At 43.4% G+C, this 25479-nt stretch overlaps 1 protein-coding gene across 5 annotated transcripts in view; it reads right to left on the reverse strand.

Moving 5' to 3' along the window:
• Positions 1–25479, reverse strand: part of FGF14 (fibroblast growth factor 14) — an 812639-nt gene that overhangs the window by 525055 nt on the left and 262105 nt on the right. The window contains exons 2-3 of one of the 5 annotated variants that reach the window (XM_073569518.1): positions 24474–24653; positions 23342–23468 (exon numbers count right to left, since the gene is read on the reverse strand). The exons of 3 other annotated variants lie outside the window; for them this stretch is intronic. The gene's annotated coding sequence lies outside the window, so the exon portion shown is untranslated. The remainder of the gene's footprint in view (positions 1–23341; positions 23469–24473; positions 24654–25479) is intronic. One more of the 5 variants, XM_073569520.1, reaches the window with a different exon arrangement.

Below are 25479 nucleotides of genomic sequence, written 5' to 3' on the forward strand. Positions count from 1 at the left end.
CACCTAAGTGTCCCCATATCTACACTGCCCTGGGACAACAGCCCTGCCTGTGGAGGGCTATACCATCATTGCTGCACCACACCATCTGTCCCGGAGGATCTGTCTGCAGCGTCGGTTTAACACCTCCCTTGCCGAACACCACAGGTGGCGTCACGAACTATTCCATTCCACTTAAACTACATTACAAATTCCCTTTGATTACTTGGGCGCCCAGGGCCACAGACCGGGTCACCGCCGCCGTGACACATCCCCCTGACACCGGCCCGGTACCGAGTACCCCACAGCCCTGGGAGGGCGACCCACATGCTTTATCAGAGGTCATGTTACAGATTTTGCATTAGGGAGGAAGAGTTAAGTTACATCTGTGCTTAAATTTACAGCAATTTATAAAATAATATTTCATCCCTTGGATTCTTGATAGATGTATATGCAGGAAATAAAATGGTGATGTGTCCGATTTAAGACATAAGAAAGTGACATCTAAATATAAGGCTAAAAAGAAGATGTATTGATTTCATGTGAGCGACAGTGAGAGCTTGAAGCAGCACCTCGCCGGTGCCAGGCAGCAGCTCCATTACCAGCACTGCTGAGGGAGAATACTGCAGTGACTGCTCACACCTCCAGCCACATGTTTTATGACAGCACTTGTTATGTTTCTACTTGAGAAAGCGCAGGGTTATTGTGAGGAAATACAGTAAGTGAGAGGTGGAGGCTAATTATAGCAGCAGAGAATGCCACTTTCCTTACTGAAATGCAAACATTTGTAGGCACCTCCTCAATTACAGATCTAGCACAGTATGGAGGAGCGATATGTATGCAGAGAAGGTAACGAGATAATCGTGCTCCTGATCCGATACCGTACCTGTGTTATTATGTGATTTACAATCACTGCAACGTTAATAATCAGGTGCAAACAGAAAACACATTTTCACTCTCTTCAAAATACTATGTGATAAATGTACACATTAAAAAGAATGCAGCAAAGATAGGCTACGTGGGCACAGCGCTTCTGCCAGCCCATCAGAACGCGGGGGGTACACTGAAGCACAGGCTAAGGGGTCCGAAGGGTAATAGCAAAATAATATAACTACTAGAACTGAACACATAGGTACTTTAAGAATTTAATTTGTGTTGAATTTCATGAAATTCCAAGGTCTTGGCGACGTTGAACAATTTGTGATTCGATTCATGTGCAACATCCAAAATTACCCGCTGCCTTTTAACACATTGCGAATATTGCATCAATCATAGAAGGCTGAGATGATCTTAGGCGCTACTGCATGGGCATCCCTGTAATCCCTCGGAGCTATCACATCACATGATACACAGTAGCCATTCAGGAGGGACCAACATAACCAGTATAAAATCCTAGGCAAGGAATGCAGTAGCCATTTTAGGGTGATTTTAGGATAGTGATAGGACATCAGAAATCAATGAGCAGCAATAGAGCTTGTCAAAGCTCTAAAAGATTGGACAAATACTACCGACAGTAATGTGTTGTACATCTGCAGCACTGAAGAAGATGACTGTAATAGTCTGGTAATAATAATATAGAAATTCAATTTCTAGGGGGAGAAAGACATAAGGCCGGTGCCAGCAGCAGTGCCAGTGTGGTTGATCAGTGATATGGTGTAGCTGGTATCGGTCCTACTGCATTTGATTACAATACACATTTTTTATCTTTGTTTTCAATCAACTATAAAAGAAAATCAACACAATAGTTTTTAAAATAAAAGAAATCTGAAATCAGTGTCAGACAACGTGCTTGCTTGTCACTACAGACTGTACTAAGTTTTTGCATTTTTTGAGCAATCAATTTTGTATAGGTGGGACTAATTCTTTTAAAAAAATGCAAAATAAAATCTACTGAAATCCAGAAATTTACCTGCAACTGCCAATCACAAAATCTGTGTGTGTCAAGCAATTTTTTGATCTGTGTCATTGGTCAAATTTTACATCCGTACACACGATACTAATACAACGCCCTGATAAAGGCGCTCGCTTTTTAGCCATTCCATTCTAGCAGGGCTGTTGTCATTTTAGTATAGGTGTTATATAAAAAATGCAGACAATTAACCTGATTTACTGGTCCAGTTTGACAACTGCACACCACCGCTATAGTGCTGGCTACTGTCACATTTTGCTTTCTGTACAGGTACTTACTTAACTAGCATCTGTTGTTATGTCCTTTGTTGCAAAGGCTGAATAATTGGGCTGAAAACATTGTCAAAATATAGTTGTAGTGTTGCACAAAATGTTTAGTAAAAGCGGCAATGACAAAAGACGGGATAGTGTAAAATACTGAAATATATAGCTACAAAAAAAATGTGTGGAAGCCTCTAGCAGAAGCACCATCACTGACAATATACATTGGGGCAGTAGATGCCAAACACAGGACATCCTTTCCCTCCAGCAAGCATATCAATTGAGTAAGAGTAAGGCCTCTTTCACACTTCCGTTTTTGACCATCAGTCAAAATCCGCCAGGTTTTGAAAAAAACGGATCTGCCATTTTTTTTGTGGATCCGTTTTTTGCCCCATTGAGTTGCATTACTGGCAGATCTTGACGGATGGCCATCCGTTGGATCCGTTTTTGTGAGGATCCGCCAAATTTTTTTCGTCCGTCGGCATGCTTGGACGGACTTTGCAACTTTTTTTTTTGTTGTTGGATCCGCATTTTCCATTGCGCATGCCCGGAGAAAAGAAGTCAGGGAGAACATTAACCCTGAAATCCTTTCTGGCGGACGAAACATTTTTTTTCTCTCTCTCGCCAGCGGTTCCTTTAAAATTCTTTTTTTGGCGGATTTTAACTGACGCAAAAAACTGAAGTGTGAAAGAGACCTAAGCAAAGTCACAGCAGACTGATGTTACCTTTAATGGTGACTGCGGATTTGAGTCAGTTTTATGCACAGAAATGTGTGCCTGATCACAAATGACTGAGGGATAATTTTTGGACCGCTTTTTAATTTTAAAAACTTGAACGTATGTCTTTGCACTGTGTTATTAACTACCATGTCACTTTGCATTTCTACGGTATGGTCATTTTGACAGTACGAAGGTGTCATTTGCATTAAAAAGAATGGGATTGGATGCATTCTTAGGAGACCTCAGTGTTATACACTTCTTATAAAGGCAATTGGAGTACTTGCAATTTATGGTGAATTTCCTATTTTTTAAGGAAAAAGTTGAGTAACCTATGGAATATGAATTTCAAAAGATCCGATCATCTCCAGTAAGTACTCCAATACAGTTTAAATAATATTGCACCAAAAAAGAAAAAAAGAAGGATGTCACTCACCGTTCCAGTGTAGAAGTTTTTATTGGAGGATAAAATGCATAGGCTCGGGAGTAGTGTACAAGATACGGACAACGGCCGTTTCGTGCTCCTGCGCTTCAACGGGTCCTGATTACTCTACATTATTCCTTCACTGGAACGGTGAGTACCATCCTTCTTTTTTTCTTTTTTGGTGCAATGTATTCCTGTTCATTTTTCAAGGATTGAGCACCCGTTCCTTCTGGTTTGTGGCGCTGAATATAGGTGTGTGAATTGTACCTTATGGCATGAAGCCAAGGTAAGGTGGTGCAGCTGTGCCGAATTTATCTTCTCTTGTTGGAACAGTTTAAATAATAGTGGAATTATAATCATGTTATCAACTCTGCATGGCTTTCTTGAATATAGCAAATGTTTATTAACTCCCTAAAAGGACAAATTCATCCGCTGCATGGTCTGGTGACAGTTGTAGCCATGCAACCAGGTCTTGTCAACATGTCCATTTGTGATAAGAAAGAAATAATATGAGTAGACATTGTATGCCTATATATGCATCCCCCTGTACACTTTCTTATCAGTCACTTGCTAGTTATAATTGATTAACATGTGTATACCATATGTAAACATCAGAATTGCAGTTTCATTTCTTTTAGAAGATAATTTATAATAGCTTATATCCAAATTCAATAAAAAAATGCAGGTGTTGGATTTGTGGATAAAGTCATACACAAGAAGTAGTTTCTATTTTTATGTTTATTAAGCTTAAGGCCCCGTCACACACAGCGAGATCGCTAGCGAGATTGCTGATTTTGTGATGCATCAGCGATCTCGCCAGTGATCTCGCCGGGCATCGTTGATTGTGCAGGTGTAGTGTCGGTGGTGGGGTGCCGAGCTGGGGGGGGTGGTCCTACTTTTATACCGCGCAGAGATGACAACAGAGACACGATGGAGGCAGATTCTGGGTGCAACAGGTCCAAGTTTATTTCTTCACTTGCCGTCCGACTGACGGCACACCTCGCGGCCCTCCGTTTCCAGAGCCGCTTCTCACACCGTACACTGGAGACGTGTCTGCACACACCGTCCCCTCCTTTACTGTCGACGCTCCTGACAGTTCCGTCACTGTGGCCGCCTTAGGCCCATTAACCAACAGCGCTTCTACTGCTCAGTCGTCGTGTCGCATACGGTGTCTTACACCCAGTACCTCGTCTCAACTGCGGTCCTTTCCTGTCAGGACCACCCCCCTGACGTCCTCTCTCCTCAGTCCCCCTGGTCTGGATTCTCCTCAGAGTGCACAGACTGTCGTAGTCCTCCTGTCACTTGAGCTCCCCCTGGGGACTGGAATCTTCTGGAACCCTCCCTCAGAATTTATAGCTCACCCGGTTCCTTGAAACTGTCACTCCAACTGTCACCTCACCCCCCATGACCAACGGTTTCTAAAGCCCTAAGCTGCTGTAAAGTCCTTCGCTCACACTCCACCCTGCCATCTAATGGTCATCCCAAGGTACTGCACGTCCACTACACTTTCCTAGTTGTTTCCCCACTGTAATCACTGACTCCTACCTACACTGTGCAAACCTATCTTTCTTCACTCTGACTAGTCCGTCCGTCCGTCAGGTCACCTTCCCTACACTCCCCCTTCCTTTGTCCATTGTCGTCCTCGACAATCGTCATCCCTGCCTTCGTCGTTCTGAATCTACACCTACATTCTGTTGTCGGACCAGAAGTTGAGCCAAACCCACTATCTGCGGGGGCCGAACCATACTGGGAGCACTATGCTCTGAGCAGCCTACTGCTACTCACCAGCACGCACGCCACATGACAACGTCTTTCAAATTGGGCAAGGTACACCCGTATTCTCTCTACGGCGTGTATCTTTCCCCTACTCTCCCCTACTGTTACCTTTCACTATCCGGTACGCCATGATCGAGGCCACTCACCTACCAGATCATTGCCGGCGCCCGCCTTTCCTTCTTCAGGGGTGTCCGTGGTGTTGGGGACCTGACCTAGGACGGCTGTCTTTCTCACGTCTTCCAACTCATTTTCCTTCTTTCAATTACATGTCATGGTCGGCGTCCCGGTCTCCCAGACCTCCTCAACTCTTAGATCCCTACCGGATCTCACACTTTCCTTTGGTCCCGCAGACCTTCCCTTACCCGGACCTGTTGCATTTTACTTTGCATATTATACATCATACAACTTTATAATAGCACAAGTACCCCATTTTTTTATAATTTTTTTTTTTCCGTTTTCTTTTGCTCATTTTAAAACCAACATATAACAACATAACATTGCATGTCTTCTTTCTCCCCCCTTCCTTGGACATGGACACTCCCTCTCTTCTAAGTATCCCCGCTCTGTCAGTCTAACAAGTAAACACAAACTATCCTGTAAGAGGAACATAGAAAAACAGACATAAAAATCACAGATAAACATTTCTTTTTTTTTTTTAAAAGCTGACCGCGAACTGTCCTTTTGACCTGCACAACGGTGCAACGAACTCCTGACAGTTCAATCCTCCTTTCGGTGGTCAGTAGTATGGGACCCCACAACCGTGGAGCTCCCAGGATGCAAGAAGTGTCCCTTTCTGCAAGATAGTATAAACGAGCCGTCCCGGGGGTCGTGCAGCCGCCATGCCAGCCTCTCCCCTCTCATGGAGCAGGTTCCAGACTTCCTGCCCCCTGGCCCTCTTCTTCTCTATAACTCCTGCGACCCAAACAGAGGGTCCGGCATGAGCCCTGGAGTCCGGTGGGCGGGACTTAACCGAGGAAGGACGTGGATCAGAGGCGGCCGATGATTCCTGCGGCTCAACAGCCGCTGGGGCCAGGTGGCAAATTGGGACAACCGGGTCCTTGGAGGCTGGAATCACAAGGCCCACTAAGTCGGCCGCAGTCGACTTCAGCAGCGGCATAACCGCGGCCTCAGGACAGGCCGCATCCACTACTTCCAATGGAGCCGGAGTAACGGCCGGTTCCAACGACGCAGCTGCTATCAGCAGGGGGAACGCAGCAGCGTCTTCTTTGGATGACGTCCGCACTGGCGGCTCCAGGCGGGGTACCTCAGGGACTTGAGCAGGGGCCTCGCACAACTCTGCATACACCACTGGGCCCGATGTACCCAGGCCTTCCGGTGCGCAGGGGGCAGCGTGCTGCGGCGGAATGATAAGGGCCGCTGGCGGAGGCACTGGTGGTGCCGGGGGTACTCTCACCTTCCCCGGCGCTGCGGCCTCCATCACATCAATACGCGGCTTCACCCGCAGCCTCCGTCCCTCGCTCCACTGTCCCGCGGGTCTTTCCCCCAAACTTGGGGGCTCCGCTGAGAAGTCCTCTGCTGGTATTGGTGGTGGCCGTTCTCGCTGACTCCGCTCAGGCTCCGCTCCCCAGCTCAGCATCCCGCTGCTCTCCCGTGGCTCTGAGGGCGACTTCTGGCACAGCTCCATCCCCTGCCGCCACTGCCACTCTAGGCAGCCGATGCCCCGACACCTGCAGAGTCTCATACCGTCTGTTGGGCAGCACTCGAATGGCATCAGACAGCCGCAGCCAAGTTTTTCTTCTGTGCCACTCCCTCTGTGAGGTGAGGTGTCGGCAGGCCTCTCCACCCTCCTGTCAGGGTCCAATATATGGAAGCGTCGATCTCCAGGCACATACTGTTTCCTTTTGGGATACGTTGGAGGGGGTCCCAGTCCATTCAACATGACTGCAAACACCCGGACCTCTCCTCTGCGCTGAAGCAACACCGCCATACTGCACAGTACCTGGTACCGCCCCGGATCCTCTGCTGGCCACACAGATCCGCCACAGCGCTTCCCATTTGTATTCCACAGGTAGGTCATTTGTAATCCACAGGTAATTGTAATCCAAACAGAGTAGTCCAAGTCCTTTTCCAGTCTTTGAGGCAGGCCTGCTGCAGAAGATGATGTATTAGCGGCGTCTATCCTGCCGACTACGCCAAATGTAGTGTCGGTGGTGGGGTGCCGAGCTGGGGGGGGGGTGGTCCTACTTTTATACCGCGCAGAGATGACAACAGAGACACGATGGAGGCAGATTCTGGGTCCAAGTTTATTTCTTCACTTGCCGTCCGACTGACGGCACACCTCGCGGCCCTCCGTTTCCAGAGCCGCTTCTCACACCGTACACTGGAGACGTGTCTGCACACACCGTCCCCTCCTTTACTGTCGACGCTCCTGACAGTTCCGTCACTGTGGCCGCCTTAGGCCCATTAACCAACAGCGCTTCTACTGCTCAGTCGTCGTGTCACATACGGTGTCTTACACCCAGTACCTCGTCTCAACTGCAGTCCTTTCCTGTCAGGACCACCCCCCTGACGTCCTCTCTCCTCAGTCCCCCTGGTCTGGATTCTCCTCAGAGTGCACAGACTGTCGTAGTCCTCCTGTCACTTGAGCTCCCCCTGGGGACTGGAATCTTCTGGAACCCTCCCTCAGAATTTATAGCTCACCCGGTTCCTTGAAACTGTCACTCCAACTGTCACCTCGCCCCCCATGACCAACGGTTTCTAAAGCCCTAAGCTGCTGTAAAGTCCTTCGCTCACACTCCACCCTGCCATCTAATGGTCATCCCAAGGTACTGCACGTCCACTACACTTTCCTAGTTGTTTCCCCACTGTAATCACTGACTCCTACCTACACTGTGCAAACCTATCTTTCTTCACTCTGACTAGTCCGTCCGTCCGTCCGGTCACCTTCCCTACACAGGAGTGTCCTGGGCCATTTTTTGATCGTTGTTCTCCCACTGGTCAGCGCGCATCGCTGCGTGTGGCAGTGGGAGACCAACGATCAGTGAGCTCCCAGCGCTGTAAGCAGACGTGGGAGCTGGTATCCAAGGTAAATATCGAGTAACTAAGCGCGCGCGTCACTTAGTTACCCGCTGTGTACCTTGGATACCAGCTCCCAGTGCGAGCACGCAGGTATCCAAGGTACACAGCGTATAACTAAGCCACGCACGCGCTTTGTTACCCGATATTTACCTTGGATACCAGCGTCCTCGCTGGTCCTGATCTCTGGTGAGTCTGCCTGTTTGACTGCTCACCAGCGATCATGTAGCGCAGCACCAGCGATCCTGACAAGGTCGTATCGTTGTTGGGATTGCTGGTGCATCGTTTAGTGTAACGGGAGTATTAGACAGTGTGATTCTGAACTATTCTAGTATCTTAGGTCAGATATGCATACTAATGGAGTAAAACAACTTTACAATTTACTTGTTATTAAGAATCCTCTCTGTTCTCAAAAACAAAGGGATTTTTAATTCTATTGTGTACTGCTTGTTGCCTAGGGTACTGGCCACCTCTACAGTCTATCAGTCATGTCTATTCTCCTAGGCAAGGAGTACAGGATTTAACAGTTCTTGGCTGTAAAGCTTGTAAGCCCTGCATTAAAACTAGCCTGATAGAGTCAGCTTCAGTGCCCCTTCGATCCTTCAATGCTACAGAGGCAAAGCTGCCGCTGATTTTAGCAGTTAAGATCACCAACTTAAAAGGGAACCTGTCACCAGAAAAATCACTATTAACCTGAAGATATAAGATGGGGTTAATCTGCAAGATCATAGCGTAACTAACCTGCCCGGCACTAAACGCTGCAGTGAGAAAATGAACGCCATACAACGGCAGTCTTCCAGCTATAGTCACCAGCCGGCGCTGACACTGGTTCAGTCACCGCTCTGAGTATTCAAAGCAGTGGCGGGAACTGCGCCTCCGGACCTAACTGGCACTGGCTCAGTTTTGGGGCTGGCACACACAAGTCCCCTGAGGAAGCAGGGTAAAACGTGCGTCGTAATTCTTGACATCACTAGGTAGGCTACTTTCTTACAAGTTTGCATGTATTTACTACCGTAGCATTATTTGCACCTACTTACAGTGGTTACTGGTGTATGTATTCACATTCTCTGCAATACTGTCAGAATTCCCCATAGGTTGTGTTACCATTCAATATGAATCCTAGATATTAATTATTCTATTATTGAAGCCTATACTTATTACCACTAGGTTTGTTTGTCTCTAGATATGGATACATTTATTACATGAACTATTGACTGTCCTATATACTACATATAGGTTTGACAATAATGTTCATTTTGGTTCTAGGACATACTATATGTAGTGACAACTTATTGCTCTATATTCTGGCTTAATGTTACAAATTGAGACCATATTATTTTTATTGCCATTTACCACATGCAGATTGATAGGTTTTTTTGTCTTCACCCATAACATTATGGCCCATTAGCTTTTGATTGCATTTGTTACTGATTCATTATTATTTTTTTAATCTAGTATATTCCTTGAGGCAACCTTGCCTTTTTTACTGTGTGTTTAAGCTTTTATATAATAAGATGATTGCAATATATTAAGAGGATGAAAACTTTGATGGGAGTGCTTCATTAATTATGCCGCTCATCCAGTCAATTGTTCAGGGGCATACCGCATCCTGACAAGCAGAAAGCTTGGAGGCTGGAGAGCAGTGTGCTCCTGAAGATCAATGGAAAGATAACCCAACTAACATATATACACTATCTGGATGAGCTGCCGCTGTCATTCCTGCTCTTATAGCCCAGTAATCATTTTAGCAGGAGGTGTTGGATGATAGCGGTGGCTTACCCAGTCAAGATCTGAAGAGTATTTACTATTCAGACCACACGTGAGTTAGGTATAGTTATGTAAATAAATGTAAAAAAAAAAATCAAAATATTGTAAAAATCTGAGAAAATTATTGAATGTAATATAATGTAGATTTGAGAAACAGAATGGAAATAAGAATGTCCATGAATAGATAGAGGCATTTTCAGTTCCTCAATGCTGGAAGTGTAACATTGCTTGTGTTTAATTAGAAAAACTGTCAGTAACAATCATCTTCTATAAATGGCATTTTCTGTCTATGGACAGACATACAGTAATCCGTTCTTTACAACTGGTGCAGCTCTTCATTTGATGCATCTTCTCTTCTCTAGGCCGGAATGACTGTTTCCACTCAGAAGCGTGCCATACAGATGATATAAATAGCACAAATAATGCACAATTTAGGACCAAACAGCCTGAATAAAGATGATAGGATATTTTTAGACCTTTGCAATAACCGCTGTCTTCTCCTGTTTTACGATGGAACAAAAGGCAGAGCGGTGACCTGTAGACCTCTTTGTTAGCACTTTGCATAGAGCAAAATAGAAATGAAATTTGTTAGACACATTCTATTCTGTGACAATGCATATTATGGACACGTATGACTTAAATAAACATATCAAAACAATAAATCCTGAACGGGGTCCTTTGTAATTCTGGTTGTTATACATTTATGTAATAAGCATTGGCTTATTTTGATAACAATGGTGTACCTATAGAGGCAGACCATGGGGACGTTAAGGGGATCTTCGGAGAGATGCAGCTTCAGTACTACAGTAATTATCCCCATCTCGTCTGCTATTGGCAAAGTTTATTCGTGCAACCAAAAAAAAAAACGGATTGTTGGCAACTAAGGATTAAAGGGAGGTTGTGGTGGGGGGAAGTTGATTTGGCAAAACCCTGTCCAATTTGATCTTTGATAAACTGCTTGGGCTGCCTCTTGCTATGAAATATGACTTTGCCTGACAGTCATGTTTTTTTTAGCAAAGTGCAGACAACATAAAACCATGTCTAGTCTTCGCAGCTGCTTAATGTGGTGTAGGAAGAACAGCAAGTCAATGATTTCAGGTGTCCCAAAGCTCCATTAGAAGTTGGCAGTAGTTTAGCCTCTCTGACCATTCCCTATGCTCTGTTGGATTGTAGTTTCGAGGCCGTGCAGGTTGTACACTGAACTCATTTGCCCCAATTCAACAGGACTGGTAGTTTGTATACAGTCTTGATGATGGGTGCCCTGGGGTAAGACGCTACAAATTCAATGAGAGGCTTGCGCCTCTTAATGAAATAGACCCATCTTTCAGCTAACGTCTACCACCACAAGAGGTGTACTCTAGTGTGTGAGTGGAGTACTTTTCTGTTGTAATTTGTTACTGTTGTAATTTGCTGTTGTATTTTGTTAGTAATTTGTAATGAGTTGTGCAAAAATGTTGCAACATTTCAGACAATTTTACCCCAGGATTCTGGCAAAAACAGTTTGATGAAATGGTTATGTTTCTTGAACCAGCTGGAAAAGCCATGTACCTTGCTATGTAGGGTCATTATTCTGCTGGAATTGGCAATTATAGCATAGGTACTCTGTGCCGTAGAGGATGCACTTGGTCGGCAATGAAAATATTTCTTACACCAAAGTTTGACCACCATTAGCCTGATGAACAGAAAAATATTTCTCAACCTTTTGTTGTGTATAGTGGATATTAAGATGTACATTTTCTACACAGTATATTTGACATGGACACTGACCGATTACTTTACCTAGTCTAAAACACTTGCACATAAGCACGTTACCCTGTCTGTATTATGTCTGTATTATGATGTCTTCTTGTCTTGTATGGCATGAGACTTAAAGGCCACGACCGGACTGATTAAGACTGGTATGAATAACACTGGTCTTGATGAGGGGACGTGTTGGAGTCATATGCTCTTAATTCATTAAAGGGAATCTGTCACCCATTTTTTGTAATATGATGTAAAGATATCATTCAATTTAGTGTCACATAAGCATTATAGCAGTACTTTTGATATCCCCTGACTCTCCACCTTAGATGCATAAATACCGTTTTTCCTGCGGTGTATGTAAATCACCGAGGTCCGGTCTGATTGGGGGGGCTTATTCTCCTTTCCCCCCCTCCTCGGCTTGCTGTACGTATTGTGATCTGGGAAATATCACAGATCCTGTAGAGTTGACGCACGTGTGCATTGAAATGGCCTCTCGCGCCTGCGCAGTATGCTTTGCCCAACTGTGGGCAAAGCATAAAATCATTATTGCGCATGCACCGGCATATGCCATCGGAGGGTAAGAATAACACCGTTTTTTATTTTTTTTTACATTCTACCTATGCGGCCTCAGTAGTAAAAAGTTGGTCACACTCGTCAAACACTATGTTTGACGAGTGTGACCAACCTGTCATTCAGTTCTCCAAGCGATGCTACAGATCGCTTGGAGAACGCTAGCATTTTGCAAGCTAATTACGCTTGCAAAATGCTAGTTTTTCCGCGGGAAAATCGCGGGAATTTAAAATGCGATTTTCCCGCGGACTGGAATTCCGGAATTCTCGCGGTAATTTCCGCTAGAGTTCCGGTACGTGTGCACTTAGCCTAAGAGGCACATGCCTGATAAGTGGAGTGCATATCCATAAATCTTACTACAGTCAGATATAAATAAGATTTCTTGCATAAGGTACATGCCAGCTCATCATGAATTAGACAAGCTGGCATCATGCCCTGTGTCTAAACTGGTGTGAAAACACAAAAAGCTGCAAATAGTTTTGCAATTTTTCAAGTGGATTTACGCCAGAATTCTTTCATAATCGCTGTGATGAATCTGGGAAATAGATCACATTTTAGGATTGGCTAGTAGCTAACCTTATCGTAGTTTTTACTATTATGGGCATTTTCCAAATAGCCTAATATGATTCATGCACAAATTGACCATACAATCTATGAGACATGGCTCTTGTGGGCTGCATTACCATGTACTATATTCAGTTTAATTGATCTTTCGGTACTTGCACAAGTAATCCACAGGTCTGACATAACTCCATATAAACATTTCACAAAGCTCTTTATTTCCATTTTGTGTCTGACATCAAACAAACGTCAGGAGATATGAATGAAATGCTGCATGTGTGAATTCTGTTCTGCTAGCAATGCAACGCTGTAGATTAGCCTCATCTCCAACATCAGCAGCCAACAATATCTTGTGATTTACTAAGTGGAAGAACATCAAGAGCAGCTCAATTCCCAGTGGTATTTTTGAGATACAGCTGCATAACTCAATGAATGGGGGATGGGATCAGGAGATATTTGGAGCATGCAAATTAGTACTACTCGTGTGCAAATACCACATTTAATGGTCCAAATGACTTGTTAAAGAACACGCTGTATTATTAGACATACAGTTCCGGGCTATGTGAAAAAAAAAGCAAATAGGTACTGCCCAATATTTCCCTTTTTACTCCCATCCTATATACACATCCAATCAGTTCTTAATATAATAGTGTTGATTATGACACTATTAATGGGTATGACTACTTCTTACACGCCGTCACTAGACATATAGAGGTTATTTGTCATATAGGGTAACTCCAACCATACACGTGTTAGATTGGCCATAGACATTATTGTGACACCCCTGAGGCTCAGTCGCCACAGAAGTACTGCACCTTCTCCTGTGTTTCCTAATAAAACTATTTGTGATTTAACATTACTTGGACTTCTATGCACTGATTGTTCTTCTGGTTCTTTGTTGCACCTTTTCCTAAGGTGTAGTGCCCCACCGCCTAGGTAAGTTGGGAACTCCCTTCCACACTCCAGCATCTGCATCCCCCACACAGGATAGTTCAGTAGGTCCGCCTAGCAGCTTCAGGCTGGGGGTAGCAGAGCATCCTTCGTGGAACCCTGCTTTGTAAAACAAGATGTGCTGGGAGGTGGGTGGAGTTAGTATAAAAGAGAGGGAAAGTTGAGAATTGTAGGTCAGTCTGACAGGAGGTCAGGCGAGAGAAGTTCAGTTCTGAAGTTAGTTTTGAGCTCTGTTTGAGTTCAGTTTAGAAAGAGTGCTGCAGCTGCCTCAGTGATCTGAGCCAGCTGGCACGGGAAAGAGAAGAGAAGGAGGAAGACATAGACCTGCAACCTAAGCTTCCATAAGAGAAAGAAGGAACAGCGCGGAACGAAGGAGTAGGAGAACAGAGAGGAGTTGTGGGTTGGAAGAGGAACCCTGCCTATCGGTTCTCAGCGCAAGGCCGGGGCCCGGTCCCCGAGGTTGTATGGACACTAACGGTTCTGCAGCAGACACCGGTGGAGTAGTTGGCTGTAAATGCACTACTCCCATCAAAGACTTGGGACACAACAGCAACTGGATAGAGAGCCAAGACTTCTGAGAAGGGAGTCCACGATAGAGGCTACAGCTGTCTGTCATACAAGTAGAGTTGTTAGGAACATCTGACAGGAGGAACTTCAGAGTACCACGGTACTGGAGCTCTTCACACTAAAAGCGCAATAGAGGAGTCGTTCAAGAAAGGTACATGTTGGCGGAGTGTTGGAGAGGAGAACCCTGACTTGCCCGGGAGTTTGATTGAGTCTGTACCCTGGAGGACACGGCACGGAAGCAGGCACCAGTGGGTACCACAAACTGTGAGTAAAGCTTTGAAACTGCAGCCCTGGTGTCCTCCATTCATTCGCCGCTAACACCTTCAGCACCGCTACATCTGGGTACCAGCATCTATACCATTCTGCGCCTCTCCTCATCCATTGCACCCACACTGCCCTGGGACTACAGCTCCACCTGTGGGGAGCTACACCATCTTTGCTGCACCACACCATCAATCCCAGTGGATCTGCACGCAGCGTTGGCTCAACACCTTACTTGCCAAACACCACGGGTGGCGTCACAAACCATCTAAATAAACTATTACACTATTAACATCACCGCCATTGATATTGGGCGCCCAGGGCCACGGACCGAGTCACTGCTGCTGTGACACATCCCCCCTGACACCACCCCGGTACCGGGTACCCCGCTGCCCTGGGTGTGAGGGCGATCCATTATATGTTGAAGTGATGGTTTTAAAGTATCATACAATATCCATGAATGCTGGCAGAGGACTGTTGCTGGACACATGTAACTGTATGGATTTTTCTTGCATTCATTTGTTTCTCCAGATGCCCATCTGCTAGAGATGAGCAGAAAGATTCACAGGACTATGACTGCCAAACCAGAGCATATTATACTTCCTACCAAGTGCAGGCATCCCAGCTGCCTCTTCTGATTGGTAGGCCTGGCGTAACATCATGTGTTCAATGGGCTGCAACATAATGATGTCACATATTTCCCTGCTCCGTGTACGTGGCCACATATCCAAGTTTACTGAGTCGGTATCAGACCTGATAAATGCTGGACAGCAGTTTTTATTCTGTGCCACTGTGACTATAGTAACACAAGCATTCATAGCTTTCTGCATGAGTGTCACCAATTGATAATGGCCATTAGTAACGCAATCAGTCATACTGACAATGGCCTAATGATTGATATGGGGCCGGGTATTCGGTGATAAAAGTGGATTGCCTTCGGTAACACTCTTGTGGCTCGTGATATACTGCACATTATGCAAGCAGCCTAATGAGCGTGGGCACTAGACATCTAGATTTCGAGGATTGTCCAGGTCATATGGTCAGAATGCCTCACATTTAAATGCAGCAAAACTTACTGTTACAAAACCACATTTTATAGGCAATATTAAAGTGAATTTCAAACATAACAACAAATCAGACATAATGTCTCCCCTTGTATGACACAGACATCCAACATCTCCTATCTGTTAGTTGAAGCAGAAGTTCTAAGAAGCAGCAGCAGTAAATTATAGAAACCCTATATGATGTATGCTTCACTGTAACATGCCTATATAACAGTTATGTGTTTATCACACACAAGTTATCCCCCAAATCTGCGTTATTTTATTCACTTATAGAGCGCCATTAATTTCCACAGCACTTTACAGACATTATCATCACAGTCACCATTGAAGCTCACAATCTAGATTCCTTATCAGCATGTTTTCTGAGTGTGCAGGGGAAACCGGAGTACATGGAGGAAACTCATGCAAACTCAGGGAGAACATTCAAATTCCTTGCAGGTGCGCTCTTGGTGGGATTTGAACCCAAGACCCCAGCATTGTGTAACATCCATGTTTGTGCTCGTTCTCTCTGCTTCTGTCGCCAGTTGGTGCCATGCCTTTTTTGCAGGCGATGTGGAGAGCAGTTTTGTTTGATATTCTGGGACTTTTGATGTCACCCATGCAGGGAACTTTGGGGTTATTTGCTGAACATGGTCACCTCACCTTCTGAGAACTTTGGCAGAGCTCACATTACTTAAACCCTTAGCTTCCTGTCTACCATTGCCAGCTATAGGTTACACTTACTCTTGTCTACTTTTGATTCCCAGCCTGACTGAGCCTGTTTATACCTACCTTGACCTCAGTCTACCCAACTGCCTCTCAATACTGTCCTGTCTCTGACCTTGTATTTCTGACCCAGCTTTTTTAATCTTTGCCAGGCTGTTTCACTGGCCAGCATCTCATCCGTAAGCATAATCAAAGAGACTTTGTGTTATTCCAGATCCCTGTATAGGGGAAATGTTGGGTTCCTCTGGAGTCTACTAGATGGAAAGGCTAGTACAAAGCCTGTCCATGGAAGCCCTTTCATGACCTGCCAGTCTTCCACTAACAGTACATAAAATTCATTCAGCAAGTAAATTTAAAACATAGTCTATGATACAAAAAACAAAATTTAGGCCTCGTGCTGAAAAATCTTTGCTGTCTTCTTGAAATAACACTCATAATTTAAAGCCCCAGGAAGTAAATATTTAAAAGAGTGGCATATTGTGAGTTTCCAGGTCCGTCCACAAATTTAGTATTACAATTTTAGGAAAATATGGATGTAATTATAAGTTATGCATTAACCTAATTTGTTTCTGGTTTTTGTTAACATATAAAAAAATAAAGTTTTTTCTTTTTCCATTTTGATTTGAGTTTTTTTACTACATTTTTATGCAACAATTTATTGCCCTTTCCTTAACTGTAGCACTAAGTCTAAACCAAACCTTAGCCCTTAGTCTAACCTTAAACCAAACTCTAGTCCTGACCATAGTTAGCGTTATAAAAATTGCAAAAATATAAAAGCAGCTATTTTGAGTGAAACACTAATGAATCATGTGAACTGCACTTACAGGGAACCTGTCACTAGGTTTGGTCGATATGAGATACGGCCACCAACATTTCAAGAATGATATACAGCATTCTATAATACTGTATATCTGCCCCCCAACCTGACTTGCAAGAGAAGAAAAATAACTTATATTCACCTGTGGGACGGTCCGGTCCGAGGGGTGTCGCTGGTCTTGGTCTGGCACCTCCCATCCTCTTACGATCGCTGTCCTCCTTCTTGCTTCATGTGGATGAAGCGTCCCTGCGTCATCCACACAGTTTCCTTGGCATTACACTCGTTTGCAGGCATATTTCTCTGCCGTGTTGAGGATCAACCAAGTAATCCAGTGCACATGCGCCATGGCTCTTTGACCTTTTCCAGTGCTTGCGCACTGTAGAACTTTGCTCTGCTATCAACACGGTAGAGAAGTATGCCTGCAGAGACACGCCATCCACACAAATCAAGAAGGAGGACGGCGATCGTAAGAAGATGGGAGGCACTGGGCCAAGACCAGTGACACCCTCCTGCGCTCTGCATAGGCTATGATCAAAATCATAAAAGCTCACTTAATAATACTGAGTATTGTCATTTTGGTCTCTGCCTATGCATCCGATGATAAAGTAATCACGCCTATTGCGCATTGCATAAGCAGATCCAGGCAGTCACTTCCTGTGCTGCTCCAAGAAGAAGCAGGGGCTGATGACAGTGGGGGCACTGTGGTGTAAGGGCAGAAGTGACATTTTGCGGCCACAGACTTTTGGCACCTGGGTCAACAATCCATTTGGTCCCATAATGTTAGGTCACTGATTTTAAATTAAGGTTCCTTTACAAACCTTAGATATAGTCTACATTTTCTTTTAAAGCATGTCAAAACCATCTCAGAAACTAAAATGTAAAGCTGTCAATTCTATCTTGGACCATTCACAAGTTTTGAATATTTATGAAGAATTTTCTCAGACAAAAATGAATCTTTACCAAGAAAATTGAAGTAAATTTGCTGAGTAAGTTAAGAAGTAGCTTTGATGTCTAAATGTACCATATTATGGATGTTCTACTTAATTGAATATCTAGTTTTAATCATTACCCACAACCAGATAGGGAAGAAACCTATGTTTGAAGTAGAAGAAACATAAAAGAAGGCAGTCTTTACAAATAATCTATTCTATTATTTCTAAACACTTTTTCGGTGATTCCTTTGTATCCTCGTTCATACTGCACTCACACACACAAATGATACACTCTTTGAAAGGTAAACTTGCCCCCTTCAGCAAGAAAACAGCCAAACAAACCACACATCCACGATTTGATCACAAAATACAGTTTAAATATTAATTTTCATAAACCTGCAGTAAGGAAAAATGACCTGCATTTGGCACCACAGTACCCAAAAGCACACTGCCAACACATTTGTAAACATGCACTGCTTTTACGCTGATTACTTCGCCCCACCCGCACATACATGATACACCATTTGAAAGGTAAACTTGCTCCCTTTTAGCAAGAAAATAGCCAAACCAACCACACATTCACGATTTTATCACTAAATACAGTTTAAACATTAATTTTCATAAACCTGCAGAAAGACACAATGACCTGCAGGTGGCACCTCAACCGGAAAACATTTTTTGGCCTCTACTTATCAAACCAATTTATTGTATTACCAATCTACATATATAAATACCTGTCTGTGTTCATCAGCTCATGAAATACATTTACATTTGACCAGATATTTTTGATCACTTATGGTTTTTGGGTCTCATTAAACACAGGATACAGGTATAACTGTAACCTCTGAACCTGCCATCCAATTATCTTCAAAAGTATTACCAGCCCTTACAAAGGGTTGTCTGGAATTTTTTAAAAATATGTTTAGAGCATAAAATTGTAGAAAATAATAAAATAAACATCACTCACTCATTAAACCCCTGGGCATTTGCTGATCTCCTGGAAGTCCTGCCGCGATGAGGTCAGATCCATAATTCAAATGAACGCTGCAGCTAATCACTGCATTCAGTGACCACAAGCTAACATCACCACTGGGCACAATGATTTTTTGTGGTGTGCACGTGAATGATGGACCTCACATCAACACTACAGGACGGACTACGACAACTGAAGGCTGTGCTGGAATGGCAAGCATTGAAATAGGTGAGTAGCGATTATTGCCCATTTCTGAAAAATGTCCACCCCCACACTAGATGATTGGAAGCCTTCACCTTATACTATTCATAGAGGGAAAGATTTTGATCACTGTTGGTTAAAAACACAGTTTATATCAGTATTTTATGCTACCTTCAGATATTGACGTATGCCATTGAATGTGAGTGGAGACTTAAAGGGGTTTTCCAGTCTAAAATGTCAAGTCTACAATTCTCTGTGACTGAAGACTTGTGAATCCTCCCAGTGCATTCACTGCATGCTGTCAGGATTCGCCAATGTCAGCGCCGGTAATGGCAGTCATGTGACAGAAAGTATGTGATATGCATATTCCCAGCCAGAACACAACTAGATTTTTTCCGGCCTCACATAATACATTTGTACTAAGACCAGACAACCACTTTAAGGCCAAGAGTACAGTAGAGGCTAAGCATATGGAAATCAGTCTGATACTTGTAAAACAATGTTGGGAGCACACAGTGATGGGTACGTGCAGAATGGAGCGAGAGGGAAGAGAGCACAGGGTAGCAACAGAGTGGAGACTGACAACAGAAAGCATTAACTGAAAGCGGAGAACAGAGACTAATATAGTTAATAAATGTGGAGATTAAGTAGAAAGGGATGAAGCAGAACATATGGGTGGGAGAAGATTAAAGATGAGCAAATCACCATTTTACACATTGGCGAAGATTGTATCAGCCAGAGAAGGATCATGTAATCAAAGGCCAGGCTTTCCCATAATTCCTTTGAGCTATAATATCACATGGTATAGCATAGCCAATCAGGAGGGACTAGAATAGACTGTATGAAAATAGAGGAAGGAAATGCAGCAACCATTTAATAGTGAATGTGGATAGTGAGAGGACAACACAACTCACAGCTTAACCATAGAGATAGGAGAGAAAGTCAGAAAACACTGATGAAAGCATACCGAAAGTTTGGTACAGTGGAACAGTGAAGATTAGTGAGTAAGAAAAAGAGGACAAATGTGATTGATAGAGAGGGAGAGGTAGGAGAGTCACAGTGTCTGTGAGGTAGCACCAGGAAGGAGACATAGCTGGCAGCTGTTGCGTTCTTGATCAATGTGGTTATGTTGCTGCAATTCAATTACACATTTTTTCCCTACATTTATGTAGAAGTAAGCCACCAATATTTCTGAAAGAGAAATAAAACATTCAATTTTGTGACTGCCAAAGTGTGCGTATCACACAGAGCACTGATTTTTTTCCCTTTCCCTTATTAGCCTAGTTTCATGTACGTAATTCTGTTGTCTGTGGACTGTTGCCATTTTTTTTTAATGTTTATTGTATCTAGAATTTTTTGGTTATGCCTTTTTGGGAAGGAGAAATTGTATTATTTACATCTATTTTGTTGGGGGTTTTTTTAAACATAATTCCTCTTCATCTAAAAGGAGCAACCAAATATGATGGGTAGACAGCAAAAAAAATATCAGTAACTATCCACAGGCATCAGTATTGCTGTGGTGTGTGAATGTCAAATTATAGTAAATTTAGTAACACAAGAATTGTGACAGCGCAGACACAGGTTGTTGTTGATTACCACCAATTACTAATAGCTATTTACACTGTGACACATTAACATTACTAAGACTTCAGTAATATTCACATACAAGAAAAAAGGTCAGAATTTCATCAGTGTATTTAGACAGATTTTCACCAGAGTTTGGTCAGCGTTTCATTAGTTTACTCTGATGGAAAAAAAAAAAAGTCCTTCAGGTTCTCCTATCAGTTCATGAACAATGGAATCTAAGTGTTGTCTGATTTTTTCCACAGACCCATAAACTTCCATTGCCAATTTTGATCTGGCACTCAGATCCATTTCACACATGTCTATTGCACAGAACAACTTGGTCTGAGGGAATGAAAAAACATGTGTGAACAGCCTCATAGACTATCACAGGTACATGTACAATCCGTGACAAACACAGATAACATTCCAACAACACAACTGACATCTGAATGAGGTCTAAGGCTATGTTTGCATTAAAGACATTGATCAGGCTTCAATACAGTCTTATTAGATCTCAAAGTGTCATACAAGTCTTTTCAGGACAATTGGAGATTTGCGCAAATCAAGTAGCTGGGAGTAGAATTTCCCAACTAAATTCAGCAAAGCTGGAGAATGTTAATTTTAGAAGATTCACTGATCATTAGTGGTGCATCGGTGAGAGTAGAGGTGAGCAGATCGCTTTGCACAACTCCAATCCACGGTCCCGGTCAGTGCTCCAGGCCAGGAACTGTGCAAATTTCCTTACATTCCGGTATCCAAGACTAGGCTTATGTTTAGCCGGGCAGGGAAGGTGTCATCTGTGCACCACTCCAGGCCAGGAAGCTTGGAAGTACAGGAGTTTGGCATAGCTCCTGTTCATGGCCAGAGATCACTGACCTGGACCATGGGCTAGGACTACACAAAGTGATCTGCTCATCTCTAATGGTGATTGATGAGCTAAGTGTAAGTGTGGAGTCTGAGACCAGAGCATCTGGTTAATTGAAGAGAGACTGCCGAATAAATCTTGGGGTCTCTGAGCATAGAAGGGAGTGAATAAAAATAATAATTATGGCAATATGATATAGTGACGCAACTATCACTTAAAGAGGTACAAAGCACATATTTAGGTGATGGTTAAGCACTATTGTCTTGCGCTGAGTCTTGGGTTCAAATCCGACCAAGCACATCATCTGCTTGGAGCTTGTATATTCTCTCTGTGTTTACATGGATTCTCTCAAGGTACAATCATTTCCTTATAAAAACAACATGCCAATGCAAAATTTAGATAGATTGAGACAGTGAGTGGTGTCTAAAATTCCCCATGCACAGTAAAGAGCTGTCAGATGATCATTCAGCCAACAGTTATCACTCTCAAGTCGCCAATTCGTAGGGATGCTAAACTCAGCCGAGCGCTCGTATGTTCTGTAAGAGAGAGCCGCCGCCAGACTCCTCCAGTGGCTTTTCTCACAGAGAACAAAAAGATCACCTGTCGGGTATTTGACATGCTGCATCCTTCTCTCCCCCGACATTAACAATCAGAGGAGAGTCAGGAGGTCCCCATACACATTGGGCTGTCTGTCAATTCCACGAATCCGGCCTACATTACTCTAATGTTTATAGTGGCTTTTAAGTACTATGGCATATATTCGAGCTATGTATTGTAAGTAAATAATATTCTGTCTGCAGTAAGTCACAGCAAATTGTTAGCACATACTACTACTTAAGATTAATGGTGGTTGAATTGCAATTCAGTACTTATAGCCACCATGGTGTTAAACAAAGCCCTTTCATTTTAGATATCTCTTGGAGTCCTAACAGTCAGACCCTAACTAAATTGCAATTTCTAGGGTTTGAATATCACTTTTTATAAGTGAAAGTCATATAATAGCAAGAATATTCTGGCATAGATTCCATACATTTGAATATTGCAAGCACACATATACTGTATATTGTCCTTGTCAGACTTCATTCTATATATCATTTGGCAGATTTGAGCGTACAAGAATGTGTTGCTATATGATATATAACAGTTATCACTTATGAGAAACTCAAACGTATGTTTCCTGTGGTCTTTCCATATTATGTGCATTCTGCATAGCTCGTACAGGAATATCGATTAGAGCCCACTTTATTTACAGTGCAAATAAGTAAGAGACATTCAATATCAGACTAATGGTTCACAAAAGCTGCAGTAAAACGATACCACTAAATACCCACTTATGGACACATGCCAGTACTGCTCCCAAGCCAGTAGGCACTTATCTATTAAAACTAATCAGTCCAAAGGGAATATCACTGACACTGTTATGAGTTTGTTTTCATTGTCTTTCCAAACCGCTTATATAATACTTATGCTGTCAGTGTAAAGATGAGAATAATGATCCATTTGCTTTCCGATAATGCACAGTTCTACTGTAAAGAGCAAGCCTTAATCTTAGTTCATGCAGGCTCTGATTGCAACAGGAAGACATGTATTCATGTATTCAGAGATATTGTCGGCTTTTCTATGTTTTGCTCAGTAGAATTTGATATCCAAACACTAAGCAGAGTGATAGAATTCAATTTGTAGAATTAAAGGATATTTTACCTGCAATTCCAAAACTTAGAATATTTAATAGAGATGAGCGGATCTTTTGAAGTTCGAATTTGCTGGGTTCGCCGAGTTTTTCCAAAAGATTCCCTTCACAGTGAATAAATTTGTGCAAATCTCAAAACTGGGGAGAGGAGAGAGAGAGAGGGACCCATTGACACTATACAGAAGAGAGAAACAGTACCTCGCTGACCAGAAGAGCTAACAATCTCTACAGAAGAAAGAGGACCTTTCTGACCAGAAGAGCGAACACTCTACAGGAGAGAGAAATAACTACACTGATCCTAAGAGCTTGCACTCTACAGGAGAGAGAAAACCATGCTGTTCAGAAGAGCTTAGGGTACCGTTACACTTAGCGATGCACCAGCGATCCCGACAACGATATGGATCTCTGGTGCATCTCTAAGTGGTCGCTAGTGAGCTGCCACACAGGCAGATCTCACCAGCGACATAGCAGGGGTCGGGGGTCGCTACTTACCTGTCAGACACGGCGATCCTGACGTCCTCCCGCCCGCGTCCACGTGTCGCTCGTCGGTGCCACAGGAAGCCCAGCAGGAAGCGCCCGATGAGAAATGGTTCAGGACGTTCTCGCGGGACCAGCGGTGAGCAGCGGGGGAGCCGGTCGGAGGTAAGTATCAGACATAGCGATATCGCTAGCAATATCGCTGCTACGTCACAAAATCGGTGACGTTACACCGATATTGCTAGCGATATCGCTAAGTGTAACGGGGGCTTTACATTCTATAGGAGAGACACAGAACCCCGCTGACCAGACAAGCTTACACACTAGTGATGACAGACCACACTGATCACAAGAGCTCACACTCTACAGGAGAGAGATAGACACCTGATGACCATAAGAGCTTACACAATAAAGAAGAGAGATGATCCCACTGATCATAAGAGCATAAACTGTATAGGATAGAGATAGATTGGAGCTTATACTCTACAGGAGATAGATATGACTCCATTGATCAGTATAAACTCTATAGTAGAGAGAGAACGAGGACCCCACTGATCATAAAAGCATACACTTTATAGGTGACAAATAAATTATATAGAGCTTACACTCTACCTGAGAGAGAGAGAACCCTGCTGAGCTTACACACTACAAAACAGAGAGATTTACCCAGTGACTCCGGAGATGGAGAACGACTCTGCCGTAGAAATTGTGCTCCAATCAGCTGTGAAATGCGGATCTATGATGGCCCAGGTACTGACCACCACTGTACACGATATGTTAATCTGTAAGATGTTACAGCTGCAGTCAGGCTTGGACTGGCCCACAGGAGAATCCTCCGGTAAGCCCCTGTGAAGGATTGCTAATGATTAGTGCTTGTACACTTGTTTCACAATTTGCAGAAAAAGGTATAATCTAATAATTCATTAAACAAGCTAGCCAAGTTAATATTACATAGAAGCAAATCTAAATTTGTGTACTAAGGTCAGGTTATTTTTACATGTAGCTGAACAGTGGGTCCCAAGAATCAATGTTACCGGTGAGTCAGTCTGACACTGGCTGCTGGACATTACATTTCCACGAGGCTCGTGCGGTAATGCAAAATATTAAACCGCTTTCTGATGCTTCAGCAGTGAGGGATGTGGTGCAGGGAAAGTTTTTTCATTTTCCATTTTGCGTACTGCAAATTGAATCTCAAACTTTTCAAAGTCACGTGAAACCATGAGTTTCAGAAAATTTTACACAAAATTGATCTTCCATGGATTTATCTGCTCATCTCTAATATTTCAGCATCAAAATCCAATGTACTGTACAAAACAAGATACATAATACAACACACATTGAGCACTTTCCAAAACAGCACCTCTTTAAAAGGAAGCTAACAGCTAATACATTCTGCCCAAACCAAGGGCAGCAGAAAATAAAGACCAGCTCCAGTACTACAGCCATGTATGCTAAACTTTCTTATGGTTCGCTTACAACTGCGTATAAAATCGGTGCGTTCAATGTGAGAAAAAAAAAAATCACATTGCACTTGTAAGAATGTTATTCAATGAGTCAGTATTCATCTGCGAGTTTTTCCTCAACTGGAATTGGGATGAGTAAAATATTGCAGCATGTTGCGAAAAGCTGTGTAAAATGGCCAAAAATCACCAACGCAAGTCAATAAGTGTGA

The sequence above is a fragment of the Dendrobates tinctorius genome, unplaced genomic scaffold (genome assembly GCF_039654945.1).
Source record: "Dendrobates tinctorius isolate UK_male_01 unplaced genomic scaffold, ASM3965494v1 ptg000026l, whole genome shotgun sequence".
Classification (NCBI taxonomy): Eukaryota; Metazoa; Chordata; class Amphibia; order Anura; family Dendrobatidae; genus Dendrobates; species Dendrobates tinctorius.